This window comes from Heloderma suspectum, chromosome 1 (assembly GCF_057233095.1).
Source record: "Heloderma suspectum isolate Gila_16-S chromosome 1, 16-S_ref, whole genome shotgun sequence".
Classification (NCBI taxonomy): Eukaryota; Metazoa; Chordata; class Lepidosauria; order Squamata; family Helodermatidae; genus Heloderma; species Heloderma suspectum.
The window spans coordinates 188199148-188212280 of record NC_139458.1 but is presented as its reverse complement, the minus strand read 5'-3'; the positions used below and the strand labels follow the sequence as shown (position 1 = coordinate 188212280).

The window sequence follows — 13133 nt, the reverse complement described above, 5'->3', positions numbered from 1 at the left end:
ATTTTTTTGTTAAACAGAGGTTTACGCTTTTCTTCCTCTGGCAAATTAAAAACTCTGCTAGTATTTGAAGGCTTTCATCTGTTCCATTTTCAGGGAAGGTGGGGACAGAGCATTTTCCCTATTATTGCTAGGTTGATTGTTATATTGTAGCATTGCATGTTACTACCTCGGTGCTTGGCTGGCGAACAGAAAAAGTCCCAGGTAGGTTTAAAGAAAGCAAAAATGACCAGCAGGCAGCAATAGCACAAGGGATTCCTATCACTGTGGCTCAGAACCCTGCAGCACAATACAAACACTTCTTTTGCATAATGACATGGGGGGGGGGGACTGTTAATAACGGTTATCTTTCAGTAACGTAGCAACAGCCAAATCCTTGAAAAGAGGAAGTTTTCATTTATACAGCATTTCATTTAAACATTGAAATTTGGTATAGTGTACAGTATGAAACAAGTTTTGAAAGGAAGCTAATGATTAAGAAGAAATGCAGTGGGCATTTAATAAGTGGAAGGAACTGCAAGATAATTAACTGGCATGCATAAAGATTCATGCTTTATACCAAAATTTTAATTTTGCACATAAATGTGCCTGATGTAGGCAGCATTTAATCACCTAGCTGACAGGAGTAACTACTTTCATTTAACCTTGACTGAAGATCATGAATTCTAACAGGTTTAATTGGATACATCATTTAACAGAATGAACAGAGCAAATTTTTCTCAATTCATAGGTTCTGATTGACATGCACCAGCAATAAGGCGTTGCACAATTAAAGCTGATCTGTATTCCTGGCCTGGGCACCAATTGCCATAGTGATGTGACACTGTTTGATCACTGTGGCACTGAAACTATACTGAATTTCCCCTTGTTTTGAAAAGGGCAATGCTTTAAAAGAGAGAGAGAGAGATTTTGGCACTTAAAAAAATAATCACATTGATATGCACAAACTACAAGGGAAGGGACATGTCTTATTGGTAATTCGGTAAAAGGAAGAAAAACTGGTGTGATAAGCTAACTTACAGAGCAGTCCCATACATGTCTACTCATAAGTAAATCCTATTGAGTTCAATACAGCTTACTCCCAGGAAAGTGTGTACAGTATTGCAGCCCTTTTTTTAGCACATTGTTTAGATACTGTCAAAAATGTACATAGTGTACATAAAGTAGACTTCCCCAACCTGGTGCCCTCCAAATGTTTTGGACTACAACTCCTAGTATTCCTAACCTTTGGCCATGCTGGTTGGGGCTGATGGGAATTGAAGTCCAACACATCTGGAGGGCACCCGGTTGGGGAAAGCTGATATAATGGATATATCTCACAGAAGATTAAAACAACAAAGCATTTGCATATGTAAACTTATGTAAATAACATTTAATTTCACGAGCAGAAAAATAGACTAAATCCATGCTTTCCCTTTCTTTACCCTGGATGGCTCCATGTTGGACAATGAGCCATAGCCCCCTCTGTTGAGGAATGTATGGGGCAGGCACGATTTGGGAGAGCAACTGGGTTTGGAACTGTCCACTAGTTTGGGCTGTGAATGTATACTTACTAATGTGGAGTAAGTCCCACTGAACTCACTGGGCTTCCTTCTGTGTAGAGATAAAAACATAAGTAGAGTCATGCTGGATCAGCCCAAAGGCCTATCTAGTTCTATTCCTACCAGATGCCTATGGGAAGCCCACAATTTGGACATGAGTGCAATGGCACTCTCCCACCCATGTTCCCCAGCTACTGGTATATAGAAGTATAGTGCCCACGATATGTATGGGTTGTCATTGTTTGTGTTAACCAGGCTTTAATGAAATTCATCATAATGCATCCACAAGGAGTCAAGAGTCAATGGAGCAAAATACAAATATTTGGTGTGAAGGAACAGGGTACTGTCCAACAGTCACACGTGTCTCCCTTCTTGCTTTTGAGCATTGATCCCTGGAGTCTTCTTGAGGAAATCATGCACCTCTGTTGCCCAGCAATCTGAATTCAACTGCAGTGCAGTACATTCTCTCTTCCACCTCAAGTACATCTCCTGCCCAACTTACCATTTTATGGAGGAGAAGTCAAGCAGAGCAAATATTTCAAAGAAACCTCCAAGAGGAAAGGGGATCAGCAGTCTTCAAGATGGAGTTGCATACATTTTCTTTGCCCATATTTCATACTATGAAATCTTTAGGAAATTGCTTAGGTAAGTTAATGCTGCCCCCAGGCAAATTTCAGGTCCCTAAGCAGCTCTTTCTCACCACCCCACCAGAGGTTTTGCTGCTTCTGGCAGCATTCCACAGGTCATATTTTTTTACTTAGATGAACTCAAACTCTTCCTCCCATTCATTAATCACTAGAAGGATTTTCTACATCTTTTCATTTTTTAAAAAAACTACGCATTAGGGCAAAGTTCTAGAGTGAAAAATATAACATTATGCTCCAATCATAGGGTCTGGAATATGTCATCACTGGAAATAATCCTAATTAATAATCCTAATCCAGAGAGCTTCGGCTATTGGGTGGTATAGAAATGAAATGAAATAAATAAATAAATATTCCTCTCCCTGGTAAGAATTGACAGACACTGGCCTTGTCAAATTCTTACATACACTTTGCTCCCATTTTAAAGGTTTATAAAAAAAATCTATTACTGCACTCTTCACGTATTACTATGTTTGTTAGATTTTTCTTATCTGGATGGCTGAATTAAAAAGTGTGGGGGGTGGGGGAACTACCTATTAAAAAAAAATTGGAACTCTCTACTGAATTTTTAAAGCTCTTCTGTGAAATACTATAAGCCCAAATGTCCAGCTCCCAAGGGGAGCCCAAAGCAGTGCCTGCTCCTACACCAACCCATCCCCCAGCACCGGTGAATTACTAAGAGAATGAATTGTTTGTCAGGAGTTCACCAGTGCTAACAAGGTGGTATCCAATACAATCTTCTAGTCCTAGCAAGCAAAACCCCACTTTGAGCTCCCCCGTTATGTAATTACAGGATTTAAAGCCAAGGATGGCTGCAGAATTCTGCCTTCATTGCCTGATTCTGCCTAATATCCTTGATGGTATGCCATTGTAAAGCATAAACCACACCAGACGTTTCTGGCCTTTGATTTCACCTCAGGTTGGGCTTCCTTTTCTTTTCTTTTCTTTTCTTTTTTTTATCTGCTCTGTTTAAATGAGCAGGCAGGCAACCAGTCATAGGATGAGTTCAGCGCATATGAGCACTGATAGGTGACAGGCCATTGGCAAGATGTGTAACTTTCCTGCAGCTTAAATGACTCTTCACCCCATTCAATTGGAAAACAAGCACAAATTGGGTTGTGTGGACGTAGTCCGTTCCGTGACTTTTAATGAATGAAAGGTTATGGACATGATGGCAAGGAGCGGAAGCATTACTCTACTGTTACTACTACTTCTACTACTAAGCTAATTTACAGCTCTTTCTGACTGTGTGAACTGAACACCTGAACATTTTTAAGAGCAATCGTGTTTACGTCTTCCTCCCTGCTATATAATTTAACTTCCCACAATATAAAAATAAGACATCATTTGACTTTTTTTTTTTACTGGTCCCTACAATGTCTAGACTTGTTTCTTACTGTTTTTATTTGAAGGAACTAGACACAAACCTGGCTGGCTTCACCACCGCCTTTGAGAAGGCTACAGCTGACAAAATCCGCTGCCAGGAAGAAGTGAATAGAACTAACAAGACTATTGAGCTGGCCAACAGATTAGTGAAAGGTCTGGAGGTGAGGTCCTACAGGGCAGGCTAATGAAGCAGCCTACAGAAAGCATGTCTTTGTTATACACTAGTGATCTGACAATAACAGAGGCACTTAGCAAAGAACCTGATGAGCTGAACAAAATTATGTCATTATCATTCATTTTTTTTCCATAAAGGAAATGTGTTTTTGACCTTTACATTTTCTTGCATTTTGCCTCACTGCCGTATATATTAACTGCAAGATTACCTACTAACTAACATGTCGAAGAACGTTAAAGAGAAGAGGAATGGCAACCCTTGGGCTCTGGCAACAGACATGGTTTTTACGATGCTCTAAGCCTGAGATGCTCTGAGACAACAATGGAGCGTTTCTTATAATAACTGCCGTTGGTTGGGTTACAGAGAGTACAGTATGATTTGTGCTAGTTACTTAAGTAATATGATCATTCTCTAATTATTTTCCCTGGGATGTGCAACGCATATATTAATCTAAAGGACAGATAATGGCAAGGTGTTGGTCATTTTAAAAAATCTAAAGAGAGAGAGACCAGTACTCAAATGGACCTTAAAGCCAAACCCTCTGACCTTTCAATTCTGCTCCCTTGTCCCAGATGGTGGACACTGATTGTGGTTAATCACTGATTATGGACATTCTCTCCATACATGCTCAGAGTGCTGATATGGAAAACAAGATCTAAGCCCTGTAAAACACCATATTGGTCTCGATCCTTAGATTCCATGAGTGGAGTTTCACTCATGGAAAGGGTGTCTTGGTTCCTGTGAATGGAAGTGGGGGAGACCATTTTCACCAATTCCTCCTTCCCCCCTGAAAATCTGCACTGGAGGATTTGGGGATACTCTGAACAATGTTGGGACGTGCTGTGGGAGCTGCAGAGGCAGGGAAAAATCAGCTTCGCACCTCCATTTATGGGAGTCTCCACTGGACTGAAGCCTCTTCTATTCATGGAAGTACTCCTTTCTTGAAAGGAAGGGCACCTTTTGCTCCAAGCCTTTGCTTCTTAACCCAAGTGGAATCCACTTTTAAATGTATCATGTTCTGTATTTAATTTGTAGTGAGGGACATCTATGCTGCACACTCACATTTCTGGTATCTAAATTCTAGAATTCCTCAACCCCCATCCAGTGCTTTAAAGGTGCAGAGGGGGTGCAAATTCAACTTCTCATTTGAATAAGCATCCGCAGAAAGCAATGCAGTGTGGCCAGACAGCATTCACATTATTACTACTACTACTACTACTACCACTACTACTACTAGATTTATATTCCACCCTTTTTCCTCTTCCAAGGAACCCAAAGCCACTTACATGATCCCCCTCCTCTCCATTTTATTCTCACAACAACCCCATGAGGTAGGTCAGGCTGAGAGCCAGTAACTGGCCCAAAGTCACCCAATGAGCTTCATGTCCAAGTGAGGACTAGAAACTAGGTCTCAGAGTCCCAGTCCAACACTCTAACCACTACACCACACTGGTTCTGTCGATGTGCATCAGATTTTCATGAATGGTTCCTGTTCGGGGTTGTCTGTTGTGGGCAAATCCAGCCCTTTGGGGGCCTGACGGATCCCTGCGACAGACCCAGCTCGGCTTGCATTTGCGAGCTGAGCCGCACAATAGTTCCCCAAACCCAGGAACTTTACTGAGGTTTTTTTTGCGCAAAATTGCAGATCAATTTATGCAAAATGACAAGCATAAACAGCACAATTTGCACAAAATCTCAGGTGTAAATGGGCTAATTTGTGCTATTTACAACTGCCATTTGCACAAATCACGATTTGGGCAACCCCCCCAAAATCTGCGAATTGGCCCAACTCATTGTGCACCAAGTTGGGCCAACTCATGGATGATGATCAAGCCAGAGTCTAGGAGGCTGAGCGGGCAAAAACTCACCGAGCTCCACCCCCCCCAAATGGATTTCTCCAGCCTCCCTACTATTCCTGATTCATCAAGTCATAGATGCATGGAAGCCTGCCCTAACATGCAGATCCTTAGCAGAATTTCCAGAATTCACTAGATGTCAATGCAGCTGACAAAGCAAGATGCCAAAACTTTCATTTATATTTAGCTGAGCTTTTCCTCCCAAGGTGAATGATGAACAAATGAAACTGGCATTTCACTGTTTTGAAATCCTAGAAACAATTGAATAGAATTTCACTTATTGGACAATGAGGCTTTTGCACATTGCAACAAACAATCTAGGATGAATTGGCTTAGACCACAAGGCAATACTGTTTGTACTGAAAGAGCTGTTGGCTGTCATTCACATCTTGGTGACTTCTAGATTAGATTACTGCAATGCCCGCTACATCGGGCACTACACGAAGACGGTCTGGAAACTTCATCTGCTACAGAATGTAGCCACCAGACTTCTGACGGATGTAAGCCAGCATAGTTGTATTATGTCTATTTTAAAGCATACTTCATTAGGTTCTGGTTGGTTTCCAACCCCAATTCAAGGTGGTGATATTGCCCTTTAAAGTCTAAAATGGTCTGAATCATTAATATCTTGGGGAGAATCTTTCCCTTATGACCCTATCCCCCAATTTAAGAGCACTCAGTGAAACCCTGATCTAAGAGCCATATTTTCTGGATCCTAGATCGTTTTCAAGTAGGAGCAGGTTTTTCTCTGTGGTAGCCCTGGCGCTGTAGAACACCCTCCCCTGGGTGGCCTGCTTCTCTGTCTTACTTGTCTCCAGGTACAAACTTTTTTATTGCATGAACCTTTAACCCAAGCATGTTCACCTCAGGGTAGAAGTCTCCAAGAACATGAAACACGGCCTGAGCTCCCTTCCTTATATTTATGGACAATTTGATAGTTATCTTAAGTGACTGTTATGAATTAACCTGTGATCCTTACATTTCAGTCTGAGAATGCACGATGGGCTTACTCAGTAGCGCACTATCATGAACAAGAGAAGACACTGTGTGGGGACATGCTTCTAACGGTAGCTTTTATTTCATATGCTGGGCCATTTGCAAAGTGGTACCGGCATGAGCTCGTTCAAAACCTGTGGCTGCCCTTTTTGAGAAGCCAGAAGGTAACAAGCAGACATATCTTTAGCTGAGTTGTTTTCGGGAATGATTTTTGATAACTATTCATTATTTAGAAACCATACCAATGCCTCTGTATATACTGAAAAGTCCATGAAAACAAATTTTATCTGTACATGAGCAAAATATTTCACTGGCTAATGCTTGCTCTTAACTGCAGCAATAGAAACAGTTTTTATCCTTCAAAATAGTTCAATGTGTCACTCTGGTGCTCCTGACACATATTTACATTTCAAAATGGTGGCACCTGCCATTCCCTGCAGCGTTTGCAGGGAGTCTGTGCCTTTGATCCTAGCCAGTATTCTCAAACAAATGAGCTTCATTGCAAGCTCATCCATCCCAGTCTATATATACTGAGCTAGCAGGGCAGAAGAACTAAGAAAACAAAGACTAATAAATAGTCTCCCTGAATGTACAGGACCGGAGACATTATATCCTCCTGCCTGCTTCTTTATTGAAATAATTAATAAATGCCCATCCTCTGGTGTTTTTTGCACTGGCCCTGGACCTGCCACTGAGTTTGCTGGCATGGCAGCAGCAAAAAAGTGGCAATTTTGTACAACAAGGCATGCGGGGAACCTTGATCTCTTAGAGGATGATACTAGATGTTCTGTGGCTACCTCATTTACTGAAACTACAGCTGCTCCTTCTCCTTTGAATAGTAGCATTGAGAATGGCAGCTTGCATCTGAGAAGCAGTGGACAGGGAGGAGATACTTAAGCCTTCCCCACTCACTGCTTTTCTCTTGCAAACTCTGCACACCCACACACACACCCCACTTACTTTTCCTCCAGAGAAGTTCCGGACAATTATTTGGTAGAACTATTTGGTAAGGGCAGCTTGATCTAATTGGATTAGCCCTGTTCCAGCATTCGGTTTTGGTTCAAATAAACATATTGAGGGACTGATTTGGTTTGTGCTGTGTCACCTCCACACATTCAGGTATCATGTTTGCACAGAGTTACAGCATTTGGACATTACAATAAAACATCGTTTATCATGATGGGAATGAGTCTCGGCTAGTCTTGGGCACGCACACTCCCCATCCCCTCTTCTCACAACAAGGAGTTTTGACATACACTTGAAGGCATGTAGGGTCTTATATGCAAGATCTGGTACCCTGGACAATAGATGGTCTTAGCGTACAAGAGCCTATATGGATTTGGAGAGGTGTGTGTGTGCAGTGAGTCTTGAATGCATGGAGTTCAGGGCTAGGACCGGTGGATGTACATTCTAATAGGCCCTCCATACTTCCATTTGTACTTAATAGGGATCTTGTAAATATAACTGCAGTAAAGCCTTTCAGATTCTGTCTGTGTTATTAGCACAATTTCTATAAACCTTTGTGCCTTCTTATGCTTGAAAATCAGCGTAATCAACATACAGAATCCCTTAGTGCTCTGGGTGATCCTGCTACATTCCTCCCCCTGCCCCTTTCCCGATACTGCAGACATGAGTGGGGATGTATTGTCACAGGAAAGAATCACTGAAACTAGTCATTTTTAAGTTAACCTTTATTATTGTAGGTCCTCGTTCTGATGACTGAAGGTCTTGATCCAATTTCTATGCTGACGGATGATGCAACAATTGCTACATGGAACAATGAAGGCTTGCCTGGTGATCCCATGTCCACACAAAATGCCACTGTTCTCACAAACGGTGAACATTGGCCTATATTGATTGACCCCCAGCACCAGGGGATCAAATGGATAAAAAGCAGATACAGCTCAGATTTGAAAGTCATCCATTTGAGTCAGAAAGGGTAAGCACTCATTGGCAGCTATAGCTATTAACAGGAATAAAAACATTGCTGGACCAACTCCCATATGAGGGAAGCTTACAACAGCTGGGATTGTTTAGTTGGAAAAAAGGCAAGAAGGGGAGACGTGATAGAGGTGTACAAAAGTATGCATGGTGTGGAAAATGTGGATAAGGAGACATTTCTCTCTCTCATAATACTAGAACCTGGGGTCATCCCATGAAGCTGATTGGTGGGAGACTTAGGACAGATGAAAGGAAGCACTTCTTCACACAGCACATAGTTAAATGATGGAATTTGCTACCACAAGACATAGTGATGGCCACCAATTTGGATAGCTTTAAAAGGGATGGTAGGAGAAGGCTATCAGTGTCTACTAGTCATGCTGCCTGTATGCTTCCTCCAGTATCAGAGGCAGTGAGCCTGTGCACACCAGTTGCTGGGGAACATGGGCAGGAGTGGGCTGTTGCACTCATATCCTGCTTGTGAGATTCCCATGGGCAGCTGGTTGGCCACTGTGTAAACAGAAGGCTGGACTAGATGGGCCCTTGATCTGATCCAGCACAGCTGTTCTTATGTTCTTATTCTGTTTGTGGAAGGCTAGGGGAGTTGTATATGCTAGCTCGCTTTACCCCGGGCTTGTCACTTTCTTTGCAGTCAAGGAAACCAATAAATTTTATCAAAATACCTAGCGAAAAAACCCTTGAAGTGAATGCTGTGCCTTTCCTGCTTGCCCTGTATCTTCTTTCAGGTCCTTCTGCTGTCCTTAGGCTGCATTTCTGTACAAACTTATCTAGGAATAAGTCCCATTGAACTCAATGGGGCCAAGTAGATGTAGATAAGATTGCACTGTTAATCTCTCTGTGGGTTTTGCAGGTATGTCGATGTCATAGAAGAGGCTGTTGTTGCTCGAGATTCTGTTTGAATAGAAACCTGGAGGAAACTATTGATCCTGTGCTTGACCCTATCCTTGGGAGACACATGCTAAAGAAGGGAAGATAATGCTGTTTATTTAAATGTTTTGATTTTTAAGTCAACAAATGTCTGCTTCACACGTTTTTAACTTATGTCATAAAGTTCTCATCTCTCCATAATTCATAAAGATGGTTTACATTTCCTCAAGGACAGAGCAGTAACCTGCAGTTTGGGGTCGGGAGGAAAGTGCTTATGTCAAGAGTCCTCAAACAAGGAAAGAGAACACACACACAGTGGAGAGGAGAGGTACTGCTTAAATGGTTTTGGCACTAGCCCAACTAATTATGAGAGATTGACAAGGATCCCACCATTTTCTATTCTTATGGAAGAGGCAGGTTGGTGTTCTATCTTTGGAACCATTCAAGATACAAACAAAATTGAATGGGGGGAAACATCACAAAAGAGTACTTGCATCTCCCTAGAAATGACCAATGCTTCTATGGCCTCCTGCTGTAGTTCAAGCTTTTCTAGAAATTTATTTATTTGTTCAATCGATTTATATCCCACCTTTCCAAAAGTGGTGCTCAAAGCAGCTAACAATAAAATGCAGATTTTAAAAAATCTTAACTAAAACATAGCATAACAACAAATAAACTAAAATGCAACCATAGAGGAAATTTTAAAAAAAAATAGAGGAAATCAGCTTATATGCCAAAGGCCTGCCTGAATAAAAGCACCTTAGCCTGCTGGTAGAAAGACAACAGAGAGAGGGGAGCAGCTTCTCTCTCAGCAGGGAGTTCCAGAGCCTGGGAGCAGCCACTAAAAAGGCCCTCAGTTAAACAATGGTTAAAGTGCTATCATTATGCAGATCATTCTCAGGGCTAAACTACATGCTATATTAACTATATAGTGTGCAGCTGATTTTTGCTTTCTTATTTACCTCAGGGTAAGTGCACAAGCTCCTAATGTGGACCATAACATGCAGCTGGAGAGTATTAGACCTTCCCACCCAGCTACGTTTCCCCCTGAATTTGCCATCCACCACGCAGGGGCTAAAAAAAGGGAGGGGACCATTGGCACCAATGGAAGGTATTTTTTTTTCTTTTTTTTAGCTCCTGCTTAAGAGAGAGAAATTTAGGGGGGAAATTCGCTGTGTGGGAAGGTTTAATCCCCTTTAAACTGCGCTGGTCCCAATCTACATCAGGGCCTTACACACTTACTCTGAGGTAAACAAAGAAAGTGAGGATCAGCTTTGCTCTATGTATTTAACTTAGTGTGCAGTGTAGTCCTCAGTTGTGTGTGATCCAAAACTGTTTTCCCTATTTTATTTTGTCTATAAAATTTCTTTGCTGCCTTTTGCCACAAAGTAACCTCAAGGTAGCTTGCAATAACAGAGCTCAATAAAATGCAGTAAATGCAGTAAATATAATATTAACCTAACAAAACAAAATAGCAAAGCCAGCACATATAGAGATACAGCACATGAAAAGTAGCTGATAGGATGAATGTAGGCTATTTGGATTCCATTGCAGGGCTATCACATTTTCCACAACTCTCAAAACTGCAAATGTTTGTTTTGGGAGAATTATAGGGATGGGTGAAAACTTCATTCAGTTGGGTGTTTTGATAAGAACTTACCAAAATTAACAAAATTATTCCTCAGTGGGACAGAAACAACTTGAGATTTTAAAAAATGAATGTGACAGAAACGGAAACTAATAGATTTGCCCATCACTAGGAAAATGTCATTTGTCCTCAGTTAACAACACAATTGTTTGACTGGTACAGCTTTCATGTTCTATCGCACCTGCTACATCATTAGAGATGAGTGGTGCAACTCAGGCTCACATCTGCATCATTTATTTACCTTTATTTAAAAAAATTAAGTTTTAAAAATAAAAATCACTGTTTAAAGCCCTGGAAGATATCAGATGTGATAAATAGCTGACCCTGAAGTCCAATATGTTTTGCATGTGAACATGTGGAATAGTAGCCCAACATGTTGGGGACTTCTTCTAATGGAGGTGAGCAGAAGCGGGGGATGGGGAAGGGGAGGGCATCCTTTTTCCTACATGCCATTTCCCTGATCCTACCCCCACCAGCTTTCTCTCCCTGTGTATTTAAACATTTTTTCCCTGTATTTAAAACCTCGTGGGTTGGACTTCTTGGAGAGCAATTGAATTGGAAAGTGTTAAATGTCCCCTTCCTCTGCCACTTCTGCAGTCCAGATCAGCTGTGTTGAAAGAGGGTTCTCTGATCTAAATGAACTTACATTACATATGCGTGTAATGTATAATTAGGGTGGGCGGGTGTTCTAGCTTACAGTGTACAGCCCTGTCTTTGAAGGGATCCTATTTGATGGGCAGCCAGGGCCAGGTCTGGTTTAAAGTCAAAGAACCCTAAGAAGGGAGAGCCTGGAAGGGGCCTTGAAGTTGCCCATCAACAGTAGCACCAGGACACCAGACTGAGCAGGCACACGGGTCGCCTGGTCAGTCTTCCTCAATATCATGAGATGTTTTGTATTTTATTTAAATTATACTAATTATTTTAAGATTTGTGCATATATGTTAGCATATGCAAATGTTATGGAAATTGGTGTCCTTTTTGTCCTCTTTTTTTGGCAGTGTGAAACCCTATGTGGAGATGGTCCTAGTTTTCCCTCGTTAATATCATAGAATAAAGGGAACTTGCATGCTTTGCTATAATGCCATGGGCTTTGCAAGTAACTTAACTAAAGTTGATACAGCATGACATTTAGCACAAGGATTCATTGTGATCTGGCCCTTGCACTTTTATGTCCCATTGACTGCAACTGGAGAATGTTAGGTATGAACCAGCCAGTGGTGGCTGGTGACTCTGGTTCCAGAGAGGCAGTGATTCCATTCTGGGTTTTAGTTACCACCAGCCAAAACTCTAATGGTGCTATCCAAGGTGCTGAACCTTATCCCCAAAGTGGGTTCAGCACCTTAGATAGCATCTTTTAGAGTTTGGGCTGGTTGTCATTAAAACCTTGAAGGGAATATGACCCCTCCAGAACTGGAGTCACCAGTCACCACTGGTTCATACTTAAATATCTTATAGAAATCAATAGGACTTTAAAAGACTTAATGTTGACAGGAATGTTCTGTTACAATCTAGAAAAAAAATCAAATATTGGTGCAGTGAGGGGCTGATTTTTTGCTTTTCTTCTCATGTCACTTCATGTCTACTTATCCTGATAAAGAATTTGCAAGCCATATTTGTACTGACTTTCCTATTCAAAAGTTGGCTCCAATTGCTGAAGATCTCTAAGACGGCCAAACCAAGAAGCAAAGTTTACCTGAGCCTCATTGCCCACAATTCCAATGATAATCTTTCCACGTTTCTTTGTCACTTTGTGGCCTTAATTTCCCACCTAAGTCCAAATCTTGTTTGTGAGTTTGGCTGCCTGCTGGGTCCATCTTGTTTGAGTGGCATCTTCACACCAGCTGAATCCTCTTTATGCTGACAGACTTGAAATGAAAAAAAGCTATCTTTAGTGTCTTGCTCCCTTGGCAACATTTGATTTCAATGTGGGATTTCGTGGCCTGGTGAGACTTATTATATTTTTGTTGCAATTCTGAATTTGAATGAATGCCGAAATCTTTATTGTTTCAGCTGGAGCAAATTCTGTAGACTTTCCCTTGTCCTAATTAACACAAAACCAGG

The 13133-nt window shown here is 41.4% G+C and overlaps 1 pseudogene; it reads left to right on the top strand.

Annotated features, from left to right (window-relative positions):
- Positions 1-13133, top strand: part of LOC146358527 (dynein axonemal heavy chain 11-like) — a 320580-nt pseudogene that overhangs the window by 245710 nt on the left and 61737 nt on the right.